The sequence below is a fragment of the Apium graveolens genome, chromosome 1 (genome assembly GCF_009905375.1).
Source record: "Apium graveolens cultivar Ventura chromosome 1, ASM990537v1, whole genome shotgun sequence".
Lineage (NCBI taxonomy): Eukaryota > Viridiplantae > Streptophyta > Magnoliopsida > Apiales > Apiaceae > Apium > Apium graveolens.
The window spans coordinates 204,042,052-204,061,001 of record NC_133647.1 but is presented as its reverse complement, the minus strand read 5'-3'; the positions used below and the strand labels follow the sequence as shown (position 1 = coordinate 204,061,001).

The following is an 18,950-nucleotide window of genomic DNA, read 5'->3' as shown; positions in this document are numbered from 1 at the left end:
CGTTGTTGCAATGTTGAGGAGTGTACATTTTATGGATTCAAATCGCACGATTGTCACATTTTTCTTCAAAAATTATTGCCTCTCGCAATTCGTGAACTTCTACCGGCGCCTATTGCCGATGCAATCACGACAATTTCTAATTTTTTCCAAAATTTACGTTCATTCGTGGTTACAAAAACCGACTTGAAAATAATAGAAAAATCATTTATCAAAGCATTGTGTTTGTTGGAAATGATTTTTCCTCAAAGTTTGTTTGATTCGATGGAACACTTGGTTGTACATTTAGCCGAAGAAATTAGACTTGCTGGACCTGCTTATTGGTATTGGATGTATCCGATTGAGCATTTGTTGGGCAAATTAAAACAAAAGGTTGGTAATAAAGCAAGGGTTGAGGGGTCAATTGCCGAATGATATATGGAGGAGGAGATTCTTAATATTTGTTCCTTTTATTTTGCCTCTGACACGATCCATAATAAGGTACGTCATAACGAGGTTTTGTTTGATGTGCAAAATTCCGAGAATTTAGAAGTGTTCAAATATTCAATTTAATCTCTTGGAAATGAAGGAACTCGATACATGAGTGATGATGAACGAGAGTTAGCGGAAGAATATGTTCTTTTAAACTTTTCTGAAGTTCAACCTTATCTAAGGTACCAAAATCTTACTTTAAAAAATATGCGTAATAATTTTTGTTAATGACACATGCATGATTTTTGTTAATTTTTGTTTATATTTTAGGAAGTACCAAGATCCTCTTATGCGACAACGCCCAGAAATAACACCTCAAGATTTAGATCGTATTGTCAAAAGTCGATTTAAAACTTGGTTTAAACAAAAGATATTTATCTATTTTTAATTTGCATGATTTTTTTTAAAATTCTTATAATTACAACGTCTCATCGATTTGGATTGTTTTTAGGTTGATAAAGATGAGGTGGAAGGACCTCATTTTAGGGACTTACTTGAAGGGCCGGTATTAAAAGTTATGACTTTTGAGACTTGTCAAGTTAATGGATATAAATTTTCAACAAAATCTGCATCCGGTTCTGGTATTGTTGTTAAAGGAAATTTGCACGGAAATAATCTTGATTATTATGGTCAACTACAAGAAATTATTAGACTTATTTATCAAGGATACAATCATGTATATTTGTTCAAATGTATATGGTTTGATAGTGTTGGTAATGGTGTGAGGATTGATAAGAATCGTGTGATTACAATTGATATGACTTCAAGATTAAGTCAAATGAGATTTTTATTTTAGCTAGTCAAGCCTCACAAGTATATTATGCTCCTAGTGTATTGGATCCAAAAGCAAAAATATATACAGTGGTCAAATCTAAAAGTCACCCAATTGATGAATCTATCGTTGCGCAAAATGATATAGAGGACGCTTTTCAGGAAGATAGATCTAATGCATCGACCTCGTTTTCGCTCTTTGTTGATTTTGCACAATATGAACAAATACCGTTTATTCGGCGTGAAGAAGAAGAAGAAGTCGAAGAAGACGAAGAAGATGATTTGAAGGATGACGAAGATGAAAATGAAGGAGAAGAAGAAATAAGTGAAGGTGACAATGAGAATGATGATGATGACGAAGATGATGATGGTTTTGACGATTTTGAATAACGTCATTTGTATTTTAAAGATGATTTTTAGTAAATTTTGTAATGATTAGGATACTTTGTTTATAAGTTATAGTAAATTTTTAATGGATTGTGAATTTTTGATTTTAATGCTAAATTTTTATGCATTTACATTCGGTTAGGGCCAAAAAATCATAATATTTGACCATAACATTTCCCAGAAAACCGATCGTCTTCTTGCCTAAAACTGACCACCTTCTTGATAAAACCGACCGTCTCCTTAAAGGGGTGGTCGGTTATAAGAATTAAATTGGCTTCTGAAATAAAACCGACCACTTTGCACATTTGACCTCGGTCGGTTTTAGCAGTCTTGGTCAAAGTACATTTTTAATACTTATTTTCAACGATCGAACCGTACGGATGTTAACTTCATGTCAAAATAAGCTTATGCACAAAAAATTACACTACACCATAAAAAACCTATTGCAACTTAAAAAAATATTAGTATTGGCCCAAAATATGTTGCTATTGGCCCAAAATATTCAAAGACAACACTTTTCTGGTGTTGATTTTTTTCGATGTTGTCTTTGGGATCAATAGCAATACTATGATTCTCTATGCCAACATATACAACAATATTGTTATCATATACCAACACCGTTTTATGTTGCCTTTGAATTGAAACATCCTGAAAAAGTTAGTGGGTCCCACATGACACATAAGCTGCCAACTGTGTCCTATCACATGTGCCACATCACATGTGCCACATCAGCACATGTGGGACCCACCTTCGCCATATCAGCATATGTGGGGCAATCATTCAACACTTTACAGGAGCAATGGAAAATTTTTAATTTATAAAAAAAATCATAATTGATTTAAATGATTTTCCGAAAGCTAAACCAACATTACAATTTACTGTATAATAATCCAAACCAATCTTGATTCCAATTCACCTAATTAATTACAAGAGTATTTTTATCCAATTTACAGTAATCATTTATTTCCAACATACAACAAAATAAAAACTAAATGAAAAAAATATACCAACAAAAATAGATTAAAATAACTTTTGAAACATTATATCGGCCTTCAAGATCAGCAAATTCCACTTATTCATCGGCCATGCACTTTGTGGTTCAGCTACTGCAGGTATAGAAAATGATATGACAAATGTTAACATATTAAATGGAATTATAAATTAACTAGTCTAGCGTAATGTTATTGCAAAAATTATAGTTTTATTCAAATAGATTCAAACTGTAAAAGCTTTATAAAGCATATAACAGTACGAGACTTGGACTGTTTCAATCATATAAACAGAATATATGAATAACAAATCCACCAAGCTTACCAGACTTGGACTATTTTAAAATTGTTATAACTATATCTCTTAAGTCTTACCAGTGCCTGCTGGCTCTAAATGAAGGAAGTGAAGAAAGATATCCAGAGATATGATTTTAATTGTCTAGAGATATGCAGGCCTGCTTAAATAGGACCTCACTACTGCATTTTTTTCTTTTATCTGTTCTTTGGTTAATAATTTATTTACTTATTACTTAATAATTTCATACAATGCATTTATTTACTCATCAGTAAAACCAACACCATTTATCACCCAGTTACAACATATTTGTTTACTGCCAATCCATTTTCCTAAGCATAACAAAAGGATATAATAGGACACTCTGAAGTATGAACCGTGACGTAACATAACAGAAGGACATTGTTGTCACATTTGGTCTATGGTCTATATATAACTTAACAGTAGCAGAAAACTTGTTTTAAGGATGCTCAACTCATACATTGTAACAAATTAGTCTGGTGGAATGCAGTGTGTGTGTTAGTGCAAAAGATAAGAAAGAATCTCCCTTTTTCTCCGAGAATATTTTCTTCAGGGACAAAGTAATTGTTAAATACAAGCTCACACCTACAGATTATAGAAATTTCAATACACATCATCTCTATGGTATTGTATCAGCACTTGGAACTTATAGAAACACAATTTAACTAAACCACCATTATTAGCTGTGTAATTGTGTATATACATACATGGGACTTCCTCACATTCCAAGTTTGTCCAATTTCTGTGAGATTTTGAATCTACATTATATTCACAAGGAATCAGTGAAAAATGAAAGAACCATACAAGTTCTTATGATAGCTTGGATCACATTATATATTTTTATTCTCATAATTTATATTCCAGTCCACTTCGGAGACATTATAAATCTATATATTTTTTACCTGTGCGTATGCATATAGAAAAGTGCATAAAGAAGGTGCAGAAGGCATACCCAGCCTTTTCTTTATCGATGATAAAAGCTGTGATTCCTTTGGAGCCAGCAGCCATGTCTGTTTTTGCATATACAATGATTTATATATTATAGTTCCAAAGAAATATATATCAATATTAGACTTTATTTAGAAAAAGCAAAGATTGCTTAATATATCGTAGACATACATTAAATCAGCAGACGAGGGTACCGTAACACCTCAGTCACGCATTAAAATTTGAAACATGTCAAATATTTTGCTGGTCAGTCCAGTTACTAATTGCCCAAACAAAATGATATTTTGGAGCCTCTGATGACTTTTGTATGTTCTATGCAACTCAATTTATATTGTCTGTATAGAATTGTATGGGAAATAAAGAGCAGTAGCATTGTACATAAGACTATGGAGGACTCAAAAAATTAAGTTTCGTTGATATCACAAAGCCCAAAATTAATGGTTACCTACCACAGTCACGGTGAATGCAGAACGGAGTATCTTCTCATTGTCTTAATGAGATACCATCAAAGGAATTTGCAATCTGTCCAAGTCATCCTTTCCCTTGCCTCAATCAGTCATGCAAGAGCTGATTAAACTAACACCTTTTTTAAGATCCCACTCATCTTTCCGCTGATAAAGGCAACAATATAATTGAAGTACAGTATTATAACAACTTACAGGAAGAAGCTAAACAAAAAGAGAGCACAACAAAAATCAAAATAATAGAAAGCTCAACCAAGTTAATTTGCCATTCCTGCTACCATATTAAAATAATAATAATCACAGAAATGAAAAAAAATAAACAATACAAGTATCATTCAAAACACAAAAATAATATAAAAAAATATGAAATTAAACATTAATATGCCCATTATATAGAATCAAATACCAAAGCGACGAAAAGTCGATAAATTGGTTTTATATGTGGGGGGAATAAACGGATCACACATTTCATCAAACATGTTCGGGGCAAGATAAAACATATGACATAAAACACAATACGGGCATCATTCAAATTAAAACACATATCAAATAGACAAGAGATAGAACTACTTTAAACTCAAAATCCAAGATTTAAACCCGATTAAACCCGGATGAAGCCCCAAATTAAAACCGTAATTTTAAACTTCTTAATTAATGAAAAACCCAAATCAAACCTAAGCAGTAAGCACAACAACACCACCAGCCTCCTTAATCTTCCTCTCTACAATTTTCGAAACAATTTTGGCCTTAACGACAATTGGTTGTGACACAGACCCCTTACCAAGGACCTTAAAATACGCCAACTGAGTACCATCAACGACTTCCGGGATGCTTGCGGTGTTTTCCGATACGACCGTGGTCGGCGCTAATGTGGCCGCGCTTCTTACAGTTCTTCTTCAAGCGGGTTGTCTATTTGGTTGAGAGAGCGGCGGTGAGAAGAAATGGATTGTTTGTTAGGGTTTGGATTGGGGATTTAAATGAGAGGAGTGGGTGTGTGATGTTCGTTCGAGTTGTTTTACTGTGATTCCCTTCTTAATTTTTTTGGTGAAACTGAAAATTGAAGGGCAGGATGGTAAATTCGGAATTATATTTTTTGCTGCAAAATCAGTGGGAACTAATTAATCCCATTGTGTGCTTTCTTTATATTTGTCATTTAACTTTTTATATTTTTAATAATTCATTTTATTTTGTTTTGTAAATTTTAGCTTCAGTTATATATTTTGAGAAAAATATATCACAAGTTGGCCCCACTAGTGCCACATCAGCACTTGGGGGGCCCACACGCACCACATAAGCACTTGTGCAACGTCATCTTTGTGGGCCCTAGTTTATCATATCAGGAAAAATATTTTTAATGTAAAAATATGGCAACACTTTCTCAGTGCTACAGCGACATAACCACATTTTGAACCTTTACCAACATAGTTTTAATGTCTAAGGCAACAAAAAAATGACAATGTTGAATTAACCAAATTAAGGATGACAAATCCAACAAAACAAATGGCAACATCAACTTTTAATGTAGTAGTAGGCCAATTATGGTGTAGTGTTAGCACTTTTGAACGAGTACCATTACGTTTTTATAAGTAAATTAACAAATTTAATTAAAAATTAAAAAAAATGAATTTGATGTGAAAAGTATAAATTTAAAAGGTATTTTTAACGATCGAACCGTACGGATGTTAAATTCATGTCAAAATATGCTTATGCACAAAAAATTAGCACATTTGAACGATTACAGATACGTTTTTATAAGAAAATTACCAATTTTGATTAAAAAAGTGAAATAATTAATAAAAAATAAAAATTATGAAATATACATGATCGAACCGTACGGATGGACCGACGCAGTATAAACGAGCATATGTACCAAAATTAGGCTATTTAAATAATAATAATCATGTTTTTATAAGATTCATTTAAATTTAGGGGTTTTTAACCCCTAAATCCTAAACCCTAAAATTAAAAAATTTAATTGCATAAAACCGACCACTCTATGTTAAAACCGACCGCTTGCAAAAATGCGGGTTTTTTGGTGAAAAATTAAAAACCCTGCCTTTTACAAAAGGACGTCGTTTTGCATGTTGCACAGGGTCCAAGGACAAAACCGACTGACTAGGCGGTCGGTTTTAAGTCTGTTATAAATAAAAAAAACCCTTTCAGTTTCTTTCTTCTTTCTTTTCTCTATTCTCTTTATTCTCTCTCTCTCTCTCTCAAATATACACTAAAATCATCCCCAAACTCAAATCAATGGCGTTTAATCCACGAAATACCCGCAAATCATCTCTCTTTGCCTCCTGTTTCACTTTCGATGTAAGATTTTCACTCGATTATGTACTTTTTTTTTACTCAATTATATAAGTGTGTATGTGTATGTATTTTATGTGTGTGTATATATGATTCGAAGTTAGTAATTTATTTTTTTGTGTTTGTTAATGTATGATTCTCACTTAGATTGAATTTTTTCACTTCCAATTGAAGTTCATATGATCTTTTAGTTTTCATGTAAAATTTTGCATGTAAAAAATTCGTCGGTTTTGTCAATTTGTTGAATATATGTATAAGTATAAATTTTAGGTTTTTTGTCGGTTTGTTTACGTTTAAGTAGAAGCATAAATGTATTTTTAGGGTAATTTGTAGGGGTTTGCTCTTGTAAACATGATCCGTACTCGAAAATGGATAAATATTGCACTTTATATGTGAGTTTGGAACTTTAATTTGTTGTATATATAGATTAAGTTGATTTAATGGTTTAATTTGCGTAATTAAACAATGTGTTAGGAATATGTGTATTAGTTTGATGATAAGTTCAGCAAAACACTTAAGTAGAAATCTAGTGTTTGTAGCCTCAACGGATAAGACCATCTTGGCTATCCGTTGAAGGAGTAGCCTTACTTAGCAATAAGTTTGGTATTGTAGCACATCTCACTCTCTGGTTTCAAGCTGTAATTCTTAGATGTTGTTAGGAGATAATCAGTCATGTTGACTACTAATGGATGTACAAATAGGAGGGCTAATTGTAAATATTTCATGCCTTGTAATTTTGTATAAGTGAAGAAGTGTCAACGGATATTGAAGACCTTCAATGGATAAGAAACTAAGCTTCAACGGATGTCTCTAACGCTTCAACGGATAATATCCATCAACGGATAAGTGCTTCAACGGATAAAGCTTCAACTGCTAGAGCATCAACGGATAAAGCCATCAACGGATGAAAGCTTCAACGGATGCACTGCTAGAGCATCAACGGATAAAGCCATCAACGGATGAAAGCTTCAACGGATGCTCAGTCTCATAGCAGTTGATAGTGACAGTTAACAAAGCTGACAGAGGCACATGGATTGACAGAGATGTGGTAGCCTATTTCAGGAACAACAGAAAAAACAGCCGTTTTTAGTCTGGTTCAAAATGGAAAGTCAACAGATAATTCCATATTACACTGGATAAAAATGGAACAGAAACAAGTGGAGAACTATTGTCTTACTGTACTTTATCTTTGTCTTCACTTATAAACTTGGTGTTATATAAACCAAGTAGTAGCTAGTAATTAAGAGTGAATTTTCCCTGAGCTGTTTAGAAATATCAAGAGAGAAAATCATCTAGTTTGTACTAGGAAGCAGCTGTGATTTAGTTTTGAATCACAGATTTTCTGAAATAACACATCTCTGGTGGAACAACAAATCCACCAGAAAAGTTTTTAAGTTCTTTGTGTTCATTACATTTGTGTTTGAATATATATATCTGTCTGCATCAGCTCCAAGCAATTCACACACATTTGATCTCTCAAACACTTAGTCTTACAAACTGCTCAAAACTTGAAAAAGTTTTGAGATTTACATTCAACCCCCCCCTTCTGTAAAATCTCATTGTTAGTCCACTGGGAATAACAATTGGTATCAGAGCAAGCTCTTAACATACAAAGAGTTTAAAGATCTATTCTGCTAACATCATGAGTAAGAAGGATATTGGTGTAAAAATTCCAATCCTGGAAAGAGATAACTATCATCAATGGAAGGTGAAGATGCATTTACATCTTCTCTCTCAAGATGAAAGCTACATCAACTGCATTGAGAATGGTCCTCACATCCCACACAAGATGGCCACAGCTGCTACTGCTACAGTTGCTGTTGGACAGTCTATTCCCAAGCCAAAGGCAGAATGGACTGTTGAAGATATTGAAGAGGTCCACAAGGACAAGAAAGCCATGAACATTTTGTTTAATGGCCTAGATCAAGATATGTTTAACAATGTCATCAATAGCCAAACTGCTAAGGAAATTTGGGATACTGTGCAGCTTATCTGTGAAGGCACTGAGCAAGTTAGAGAAAACAAAATGCAGCTTCTCATTCAACAATATGAATATTTTCATTTTGAAGAAGGAGAATCATTGAATGATACATTCAACAGATTTCAGAAACTATTGAATGGATTAAAGCTGTATGGGAGAGTGTACCAAGTCAAGGACTCCAATTTAAAATTTCTAAGGTCTCTACCAAAGGAATGGAAGCCTATGACTGTTTCTCTAAGAAATTCTCAAGATTATAAGGACTTCACACTTGAAAGATTATATGGAATTTTGAAGACTTATGAACTTGAGATGGAGCAAGATGAGCTGTTGGAAAAGGGAAAGAGAAAAGGAGGATCAGTTGCACTTGTAGCTGACAGTGAAAAAGTTGAAGCCAGAAATGAGGAAAAGACAATGCCAAGTCTCAAAATTGGCACAAGCAAATCAGAATCAAGCAAGGGTAAAGAGCAAGTTTCTGAGAATGAAGATAATTCCAGTCAGGATGAATCTGATGATATTGATGAACATCTGGCCTTTCTGTCCAGGAGGTTTGCAAAGATGAAGTTCAGGAAAAACACAAAGTTCACTAAGCCAAACAAAAACATGGCGGACAAATCAAAGTTCAAATACTACAACTTGTGGCATTAGTGGACACTTTGCAAGTGAGTGTAGGAAGCCAAATTCTGAGAAAAAGAAATTTGAGCAAGTTGATTACAAAAGGAAGTATTTTGACTTGCTCAAACAAAAGGAAAGAGCTTTTCTCACTCAAGATGATTGGGCAGCAGATGGGATAAATGAAGATGATGATGTGGAATATGTCAACCTAGCCCTGATGGCTAATTCTGATGAAAATGAAACTAGTTCATCAAGCAACCAGGTAATTACTACTGATCTCTCTCAGCTTTCTAAACATGAATGCAATGAAGCCATAAATGATATGTCCAATGAATTATATCATTTGCGTGTTTCTCTTAAATCACTAGCTAAAGAAAACACTAGGATCAAAGAAAATAATGTGTTTTTAAGTGATAGGAATGCTGTGTTAGAGAGTCAGGTAATTGAGCTTGAAAAGATTAAACTTAAATGCTTGACTGTTGAGGGTGAACTAGAAGAAGCTGTTAAGAAAGTAGAAATTCTTTCTAAACAGTTAGAAAGTGAGCAAGAGGTAATCAAGGCCTGGAAAACATCTAGGGATGTTGGTGTTCAAATTGCCAAGGTTCAGGGAATTGAATCATTCTGTGAGGATGCCTGGAAGAAAAACAAAAAGAAGTTAGAATTAATTGATGGATTGTCAACAGATGTGGAATCAACGGATGATGAAAGTTATCCGTTGAAGGAAGAAAAGGAGCATCCGTTGAAGGCTCATCAATTAAAATAGGCAAGTTCTTTTAAAAATAAAAAGAATGATTCAACTCTCAAGAACTTTGTCAAAGAAGGAGCAAGCACATCCAGAGATGTCAGTAAGGTGAATATAGGACACATGACTTTAGATCAGTTGAAAGATAGGCTTAAGTTGGTTGAGGATAAGAAGGAAACTAAAAGAAAATCTAAAAGAAATGGGAAGGTAGGGATTAATAAACATAACAATTACACACCTGATAGGTATGCTCCTAGAAAAAGCTGTGAACATTGTAAAAGTGTTAATCACATATCTGATAATTGCAAATCTGTTAAAAATGCTCCCATGCCTTCAAATCCCTCCATGCCTAACATGTCTATGTCACCTCTGCATGCTATGCCTGTTATGTCTCACCAGAATCCCCATGCACATTTTGCAAACATGCCATACATTAACAATCCTTACTTTACTGCATTTAGTATGCCTCAAATGCCATACAATATGCCTATGTGGAATAACATGTTTGCACAACCTATGCCTTATCAAATTCAATCAAATGTGTTAAATGATTCTGTGACTAACCCTACACTTCAACCAACCACATCTGAGACCAAGGTTGACCCAAAGTTACCTAAGTCAAAAGATGCAGGAGGAATGAAGTCTAGGAAAAAGACTAACAAGGCTGGACCCAAGGACACTTGGGTACCAAAATCAACTTGATTGATTTTGTTGTGTGCAGGGACAAAGAAGGAATCTATGGTACTTGGACAGTGTTTGTTCAAGACACATGACAGGAGATTTCACCCTGCTCACAGAGTTTAAGGAGAGAGCTGGCCCTAGCATAACCTTTGGAGATGACAACAAAGGATTCACTATGGGATATGGCTTGATTTCAAAAGAAAATGTCATCATTGATGAAGTTGCATTGGTTGATGGTCTCAAACACAATTTATTGAGCATCAGTCAACTATGTGACAGAGGGAATACTGTTTTCTTCAATTCTGAAGCCTGTATTGTCACAAGTAAAAAGGACAATAAAGTGGTTCTAACTGGAGTTAGAAAAGGGAATGTGTACTTAGCTGATTTCAACTCTACAGATGCAGAATCCATTACTTGTCTTCTCAGCAAAGCAAGTCCAGTTGAAAGTTGGCTATGGCACAAGAAGCTGTCCCATTTGAGTTTCAAGACAATGAATGAACTAGTCAAAAAGGACTTAGTTAGAGGAATGCCTCTAGTGGAATTCACAAGGGATGGACTGTGTGATGCTTGTCAGAAAGGAAAGCAAAAGAAAGTATCATTCAGTAAGAAGCTTGAATCTGCAATTGATGAACCACTGCAACTTCTACACATGGATCTTTTTGGACCAGTCAATGTATTGTCAATTTCAAGGAAAAGATACTGCCTAGTGATTGTCGATGATTTCTCAAAGTTTTCATGGGTTTATTTTCTTGAATCAAAGAATGAAGCTAGTAAAATCATCATCAATCATATCAAGCAAGTCAACAATCATCCTGATTTCAAAGTAAGGAATATTAGGAGTGACAATGGAACTGAGTTCAAGAATTCAACCATGAAGATGTTCTGTGAAGAAAATGGGATCATGCATGAGTTCTCAGCTCCAAGAACTCCACAACAAAATGGTGTGGTGGAAAGGAAGAACAGATCACTAATTGAAGCTGCAAGGACAATGCTTGAGGAGTCAAAACTCCCAACTTATTTTTGGGCTGAGGCTGTTAACTGTGCATGTTACACTCAGAATATTTCTCTAATCAATCAAGCAAAATGCATGACTCCCTATCAATTATTCAAGAGAAGAAAACCAACTTTAAACTTTCTACATGTCTTTGGTTGCAAATGTTACATCTTAAGGAATCAATCTGATCACAAAGGAAAGTTTGATGCAAAGGCTGATGAAGGAATATTTGTTGGTTATTCTGCTGGAAAATCATATAGGATCTACAATCTAAGAACCAACATTGTCATGGAATCTGTACATGTTGTGTTTGATGATAAAAAGATTGATGGACTAACAGATGAGGGACATCATGAAGGACTCAAATTTGACAATATTGAGATATATTGTGATGATAGTGAAGATGAGAATGATGAAGAAGGCATCTCAAGAAGAAACCAGAGTCTGCCTTTGGATAATGCACAGAATGCTGCATCCGTTGAAAGTCATAATTCAGCTTCCGTTGAAAGAAGCAATGCAGCATCCGTTGAGAGACAAAGTGCATCATCCGTTGAAGTTCATAACGAAGCATCCGTTGATCACAGTCTGTCAACGGATAATCAATTCACCTCATCAGTTGATAGAACTCCCAATTCCTTTCAAAGGATCAGCAACTCAGGGGGAGTTTCAATAAATCAACATTCTATCTCACATCATGACAATACTGAGGCAACCTCATCAAGGGCTAATCTACCACCTCAAAGGAAATGGACCAAGAATCACCCTTTTGAACCGATCATTGGTGATGCTACATCTAAAGTACAAACTAGAAGGGCTACTCAAGATGAATGTCTGTATAGTAGATTTCTATCACAAGAGGAACCTAAGCGAGTGGAAGAAGCTCTTTTGGATCCAGATTGGATTTTAGCAATGCAAGAGGAGCTAAACCAATTTGAGAGGAACAAAGTGTGGAAGCTGGTACCCAAGCCAAAGAACAAGAGTTCTATTGACACAAAATGGGTATTCAGAAACAAGATAGATGAAAATGGCATTGTCATAAGGAATAAAGCCAGATTGGTTGCCAAAGGCTATTCTCAACAAGAGGGAATAGATTTTGATGAAACATTTGCTCCAGTTGCAAGACTTGAAGCCATCAGAATCTTTCTAGCCTATGCAGCTAATGCCAATTTCAAAGTCTATCAGATGGATGTCGAGAGTGCATTTCTAAATGGGGAATTGGAGGAAGAAGTTTATGTAAGCCAACCTCCAAGTTTTGAAGATCCAAATTTTCCAGACCATGTGTATTATTTGTTGAAAACACTCTATGGACTAAAGCAAGCACCTAGAGGCTGGTATGAGACTTTATCAAAGTTCCTTCTAGATAATCACTTCACAAGAGGTACTGTTGACAAAACTCTCTTCTTTAGAAATGTTAATGGCTCTAAGATACTTGTACAAATTTATGTAGATGATATTATATTTGGATCTACAGATGATAAACTTTGTAAAAAGTTTGCTAAATTAATGCAAAGTAAATATGAAATGAGCATGATGGGAGAGCTAACTTACTTTCTTGGTTTACAAGTTAAACAAGTTAGTGGTGGAATTTTCATTAGTCAAACTAAATATATTTATGATCTTTTAAAGAAGTTTGACTTAATGGATTGTTCACCTGCAAAAACTCCCATGGCCACTGCCACCAAGCTTGAATTAAACAAGGCGGAAAAGTCTGTGGATATTACAAGTTATAGAGGCATGGTTGGCTCACTTTTATATTTAACTGCCAGTAGACATGATATTATGTTTTCTACATGTCTCTGTGCTAGATTTCAAGCTGACCCTAAAGAATCTCACTTAGTGGCTATTAAAAGAATTTTCAGATATCTCAAGGGGACTCCAAATCTAGGAATTTGGTACCCTAGAGAGTCTGGTTTTGATCTAATTGGCTACTCAGATGCAGATTATGCAGGTTGCAAAATAGAAAGGAAAAGCACAACAGGCACCTGTCAATTTCTAGGAAACAAGCTTGTATCATGGTTCAGCAAGAAGCAGAATTCTGTTTCCACATCAACAGCTGACGCTGAATACATTGCAGCTGGTAGTTGCTGTGCACAAATACTGTGGATGAGGAACCAGTTATTTGACTATGGTATAACTGTTGACAAAATTCCAATATTTTGTGACAACACAAGTGCCATTGCCATTACTGAAAATCCAGTGCAGCACTCAAGAACCAAGCACATTGATATCAAGTACCACTTCATTAGGGAACATGTGATGAAAGGTACAGTGGAACTTCATTTTGTTCCAAGTGAAAAGCAGATTGCAGACATATTTACCAAGCCACTTGATGAGTCAACATTCACAAGATTAGTAAGTGAGTTAGGTATGCTTAACTATTCATAATCTTGTCATCTATGTAATCTGTCTTGTAGCCTGAAATGAATTTGCTGCAAGAACAAAGTTGGCTTTAATCAAGACTTATCCTATCAACGGATATTCCCTATCCGTTGAAAGCCAAAATTGTTCTATCGGCGGATATTCATTATCCGTTGAAAGACAAATACATTTCTGGTAATTTTATCCTTCAACGGATAAAATAGTGTTATTCATCAATGGATAACTATTTACCTTATCCGTTGATGTGTCTCGTCAGTGAGTCACAGCCGTTGATTCTTTTACTCAACCGTTGATACAGATATACAGTGTTGTATGTATTTGTATTTACGGTAGTTTTCAGAATTTCTACAGTTTTATTTATTCCTGAACGGCTATCACTTACTTAAAAGTATCATTTAATTATTTTATTTGTGTTTTAATTCAAGAAAGTATAAAAGCCCAATTGAATTCTTATTTTCACTTTACGCTTTCTTGCAATTATCATTCTCTTTCTCTCTCAATTCTCAAGTTCTTCTCTGCAACCTCTACTCACCACAATGGCACCAGTAGTCAAAATTATGTCTCAAACAGGATTTGTTTATGAAAAGAATAATTTCATAGTCTTGGTTGAAAAAAAGGAAGCCCATTCTGATTATCATAAGATGATGGACTTCATCAAGAACTGCAAACTGAGCTATGCAATGCTGGAAGCCCCAACCATCTACTGTGAAGTGATTGAGGAGATTTGGACAACTGCAGAGTTCAACTCCACAGATATGACTATTGCCTTCTCTCTCAAAGGTAAGGACTATTGCATTAATTGTGATGATTTACAATCTTGCTTTAAGTTGCCTGAGAATAATGCCATAACACCACACACTGATAAAGATGTCTCTGCTATGCTAGATTCCATAGGCTATGCTTTTGATTCTGCTAGTTTAGGTAGTATTAGAAGGAAAGGCCTTAGGAAAGAATGGAGTTCTCTTGGAGATGCCTTTATTAAGGTTTTCTCTGGGAAGATTAGCAATTTTGATGCTATCACTTCATCTCTTGTTAATATGCTCTATATGCTAGTTTCTGATAGGTACTTTAATTTTAGCAACTGTGTCATGCTAGAATTAGGTTCCAGATTAGGTAACAAAGCTAATAGACCACATAACATCTACTTTGCTAGATTCTTTATGTTATTGGCTAACCATGTTGCTGAAGGTTTGGTTATATCCAATGAGAATAATAAACTCAAATGCTGGGCTCAAGAGAAAAGGGTCCTTGCAGACCTTTTGAGAATGAACCTCAACAGCCAGGTGCCATTGGTATACTTGCCAATCATGAACGCACCGCAGGTAAGTGAGGTAAATGTTTCTATAACTCCTACTATTTCCAACCCCAATGTTTCTTTGCCTTCCAGTGTGGCTATGGAACCTGTGTCATTGTCCAAACAGGCTCCTACCAAAGCCACCAAATCTAAAATTTCCAAAGTCAAGTCAAAGAAACCTACCTCTGTTGTTTCTCAAAAGACAACAGTTGTAACAACTACCATAAACCCTGAAGGGAGTGAACAGGGTGTGAGTGGTGAGGGGAGGGGTGAACATCAAAAAGCCCCCCAGGATAAGGTGGGAGAGGTGAGTGGTACCCAATCCAGCCAAACCACAGTCTCTCAAAAGACTGTAGTGGTTCAAAAGGAGTCCAGCACATCCCTAGTTGCATCCTCCCAAAAGGATGTAACTATTGAAAATAGTCCCCAACCAGGGACACAGAACAAAAGAGGGAGGGACACTGAAGCTACACGTTCACCAATTCAAGCCTTTTCAAGGAAGAAGAAGGCCAAAACCCTAGTTTCCACACAAGGGACACACACAACACAGATACATCCACCAGTATCTGTGCCTTCTCAAATTTAGCTTGATGTGATTCCAGCAAATGTGGAATCACAGCCCCATTCTCTCAATATAGACACACACCATTCCTCAAACTCTCCAACACCCTCTCTGGATATGGATATGATATTCACATCAATTCCTGATTCTCCCTCATTAAAACTCAGGGAGGAGCCCCACTCAAAACCTGGTGATCATCATCTTTTAGATGATTTGTTGGATCATCAGCCAATTCTTTCAGATGTAGTTGCAGAATCTGTGTCACCTCACTTAAAATCAATCCACACAGATTCAACAATTATATCACTTTCTATCTCTACATCATTTCCTTCTTCAACGGATATCTCTCATCCGTTGACAAGTGGTTGTTCTTCAACGGATAAGCTTAACAGCAGTTATCCGTTGATACCATCAGTTTCCACTTCAACGGATACTCCCTATCCGTTGATGGCCTCTACACACTTAACAGAATCAACTCCAACTGTAGAGGACATGGCAACTGTACAATCACTTTTAGGCTTGAGGGAAGGGAGTGATTTTTTTGAGTGAGAGGCTGGGTTGCTCCCAGGCAAAAGGAGAGGTTGAGAGTCACCAAATGCATGCTATTTCTTCCAGCATGGCAAAAGTAAGTGAGAGGAGTGCCACCTTAGAAGGTGAAGGTGAGGGTGTGTGTGAGCCAGGGGGAGCCCCTGATGCAAGAAAAGAGAGAAATTGAGAGAAAGGCAGATATAGAAGCTATAAGGGTGGATCCAACCATTGCTAGTGAGTTAATGAAAGTGGATGATGCAGATAAGGAAAGACAATTTCAGCAACATTACAAAGCTGTCATTGATAACACTTCCTTGGATGCTGACACTTTTACTCACCCTGTTTCAGCTTATCAATTATTGGCTGCACAGGGCAATGTGGAGGCAGAACAGACACTACACATTGTACACACTTCAGAATCTCTTCTCAGAAACAAAGCTGCTGTCAACAGGCTGCCTTCTCAAGCTGGTGAGCCATCTGAAGAATTTGGAGTAAATTCTAATGATGATGACTCTAATTCTTTGAATGAGAGCATGAACTTAGGGGGAGTAGCAGGCCTAAGTTCTGTTCCTAATCTTCCTGCATGGGCACGGGCAAAACCATCAACACCAGGAGAGTTTGGTGTCACTTTGGTCAAACAAGTCATGACAATTCAGAAGGCCATTCAGGAGACTCAGGATGCTGGTACCAAGGTAATTCTTCAAGCTCATCTGGAATCTCTGCATCTCTTGCAGTTGCAGCATTACCAGCAAAATCTAAGTGTGGATGATCTCAAGCTGGACATTGCTGATCTGAAATCCTATAATGCTGAGAAATTGGATTCAGTTATACCCTATGGTACTATGCAAGATTTGTTGGGGAGACTGAGGAAGGCATCTGATGCTGACAAGAGGCTGGCCAGATTGGAAGATAGGGTTCAAATCATTGAAGACTCTATGGTCACCATTCTTCAGAATCAACAAACTCAAACAAATCTACTCATGCAGCTGGCACAAGCACAAGGCTTGACCCCTACCCTTGCTGATAACAAAAAGGGGGAGAATAAAAGGGAAGGGGAAGGAGAGCCATCTACAACAGTTCAGATTTCTCAAGTGCTAGTTCCTGTCATCACAACTTCTCCACCAATTCAAGTCAAAGGAAAGCTAGATGGAATTGATCTAATCCAGATAGCAGCAGCTGAATTGCAAGTCAAAGAGCAAAGGAAGAAGATTGATGAAAAGATGCAACTAATATTTGGTTCTACAACTTCTCAATCACAATCTGTGAAGCATAGCACAAAAGTGGAATCAATTATTATGGAACTCAAGCCAGTAGGGAGGCATAAGGATGGAGAAACTTCTTCCAAAGATCTGCAACCTATGGTTCTCAAGCCCAACAACAGATCCAATAAGGACTCTACAAAGAATCCTCTAAAAGAGGTGGATTTTCCTCTTCCAAAAGCAGATGAGGACAAGCTTTTAGGAAGAAGTATTGCATATCTCAAAGAGACCATGGATGAGGCTGTAAGGAGAAACATGGCTATTATTTTCAGAGAGGGAAAGAGCATATGTGTGATGCAAGGACATCCCAAATTCTCAATAGCCAAGAAGGAAGAAACCAAAAGGTTGAAGGAAGAAGCCAAACAACTAAAGGCTGACAAAAGAGCACAAGCAAAGCTTGAAAAATAGCTAGAGTCAAGTCAGGCTGAAGATCAGAAAGAAATTGAAGATAAAGGTGAAGATGAAGCTATGGGGGACATGGTTGGTACTGAGATGGAGGAAAGAAGTAAGGAAGAATGGCAGAAAGGGAAAAGAAAGAAGGTCAATGTAAAGAGAAAGAAGGTAGATAAGACTGAAGAAACCCAATCAATATCCAAACCACTACCCTCTATTCCTGAACCCATTGTACCTGACCCCTTCATGAACATTCATGGTGAAACAATCATTCCCAAGGAGGAACCAATTGATTGGGACACCATCAAATTGCCCACCTTCCTAACCTCTTCTCCACCATCAAAGAAGCAGAAAAGAAGAATCAAATCAACACCCTCTAAAGCCTCAATCAAATTCACACAAAAGCCTAAGTCTAAACCTCAAACCTCTAAAGATGATTATGTTCACATCTGTGACATAAAAGAATTTTCAGACATTGAACTCTATCTGGATGAGCTGGAGGATGTAAGGGGAATAGCTGCCTACAGACAGCTACCAGAAAGACTAGTGTTCAAATACAAAGGAGCTGGGGAAAGAACATGGCCTCTTCACAGAATTCTGAATGAAGGCTACACTACCTTGATTAGAGTCTACTCAGCCATACATAAGGATTCTGGCTTTACCAGAACTGCCAGGACTGAGATTCTCAACAAGATTGCCAACATAAGGAAAACTTGGAGGGAGCCCAATGCCTTGCCTAGAACTTTACTCATTCCAGAGAGAGGTATTACAATTCACAAATCACCTCATTGGTTGATGGAGTTCAGAGACAACAAAGGAGTCAGAAGATTTTTCAGAATTGAAGATCAGCTAAAGATTGCCAGTAATGAAACTCT

At 36.3% G+C, this 18,950-nt stretch overlaps 1 long non-coding RNA gene across 2 annotated transcripts; it reads right to left on the bottom strand.

The window, feature by feature from the left end:
- Positions 1-2,639: 2,639 nt before the first annotated feature.
- Positions 2,640-5,377, bottom strand: LOC141679230 (uncharacterized). Of its 2 annotated transcripts, none has more exons than XR_012558080.1 (4): positions 5,118-5,377; positions 4,329-4,490; positions 3,884-3,941; positions 2,640-2,732 (listed from the first exon to the last, which is right to left on the bottom strand). It is a non-coding gene; the product is annotated as an uncharacterized LOC141679230 (long non-coding RNA). The 2 variants fall into 2 exon arrangements; XR_012558079.1 differs by having other exon boundaries at positions 5,125-5,376.
- Positions 5,378-18,950: the final 13,573 nt, after the last annotated feature.